This window comes from Triticum dicoccoides, chromosome 2B (assembly GCF_002162155.2).
Source record: "Triticum dicoccoides isolate Atlit2015 ecotype Zavitan chromosome 2B, WEW_v2.0, whole genome shotgun sequence".
Lineage (NCBI taxonomy): Eukaryota > Viridiplantae > Streptophyta > Magnoliopsida > Poales > Poaceae > Triticum > Triticum dicoccoides.
Genome location: NC_041383.1, coordinates 177187952 through 177189660, shown reverse-complemented (window position 1 = coordinate 177189660; position 1709 = coordinate 177187952).

Below are 1709 nucleotides of genomic sequence, written 5' to 3'. Positions count from 1 at the left end.
TGTTGTGCAGTTTGATGAGTGAGGATGGCGGGCAAGCCTGCTAGTGTATGATCACCTCCCAAACGATGACATCTACAACCGGCTGCACGGACCAACGGTGTTGACGCTGGGCGGGCTCGGGCGGCTGGAGCAAGATAGGATGGTTGTGGCATTGTGGGCGTCACAACGGCTGGAAGGGAACATGGTTGAAAAAATTTCGGCATTGCCAAATGGGTAGCAGCGCAGACGGAATGGGAGAAAGAGCACATCGACGTGGTACAGGTGCTGCAGGTGGTCGTACTGTGTACGAGCCGCATGTCGCCCATGTGGTCGTCGCTGCAGTGTATGTCGCTGATGCTGCGGGGAACGCACCGAGTGGTGCAGCGATGTTGTTGCAGCTCTCTCTCTCACTCAGGATTAGAGGTAGGAGAAGAATGAGCACAATACACAGGAGTTTTACCCGGCTGCACACACAGCCCCGTTACTATTCCTAGAGCATCAAAACTCTCGTACTTCATCGCCTGGCCTTTATACTCGAGGTGACGCAGCGGCCAAGCATGCATGACCCCACGCACGCATCACACGGCCACTCGATTTTTTTGTTGATAGTAAATGATAATTTTGTAATTCTGAAACTGGTAAAGGGTCGGTGGAAATTTTACAAATAGGAAGGACGCGAGGAATAATAACGTCCAGGATGGACTCTATTGCTAATTGCGTCCAGGCATGGATGCTAGTAAAGATGGCGTCCAGTCATGCCCTTCGATTGGTGCTCTGATTTGGGCTCAACCGAGTTGTTTTTTTCTGATAGATAGAGGTTTCATGACCTATATACGCTAATACGTTTGCAGCCATCAAATCAAGCTCTAACACGGACATCACCAATCATCAGAGGAGCAAACATCGTCTCACAAGCCGCTTTCCATTAGGGTCATTCACTCATCATTAGGATCATCCACTTGACCTATGGTTGGAGCATGTGAATAGTTCCATGGCCTTGTTGAATCTTTTTTGTTTGGTCTTCTGTACAATTTATTCAATGGTTACAAGTGTACATTATATAGGTGACTAGGTTGTTATTTTTGGGCAATAAAATTGGTAACTGGCTAGTTTATGATAACAGATAAGTTGATCCTGAGTCGGCGGTCGCGCTTTTGCCTCTATGTGTCGGTGCACTATTGCCAGCACTTCTGGAAGCATGGTGTGCCGGTGTCGCAGCCCAACGTGAACCTGCCGCATCGGTGGCACCTCAACCTCGATAGGGTTCCAGTGCCGATCGTGCCGGACTCAGGCCGCACACAACTGATGGAAATCCATGAGTGTCGTGCTCTACTCCTAGATGACCTTCGCCACGACCCAACGTACATGGTGGATTCGCCGAACTAGGACGCATGGTTCGCCACCGAGCACGACCAGCATTGTCGGTCATGCTTCAAGGGTGCACCCCGTGAACCACGCGCACTCACTGCTCCACCATCACTGCCGGTCATGGTTAAGGGGGGAAGGGATTAGGAGGCCTACATTGTAGCCCTCAAGGAGGCCACAAGGAGGTCCATCGAGGAGTCCGAGTGCAAGGAGCTCGCCAGGTGGCCTAGCCTTGCACACACGCTGGTTGAATCGGCGTCCGGAGTGGAAGCCAACATGCCCCCACCGCGACCAGCACCGCCCGTGCCCAAGCCTGTGGAGGAGGAGCCATGACCGTTGTTTGGGCAATCATGGTCGTGGACGAG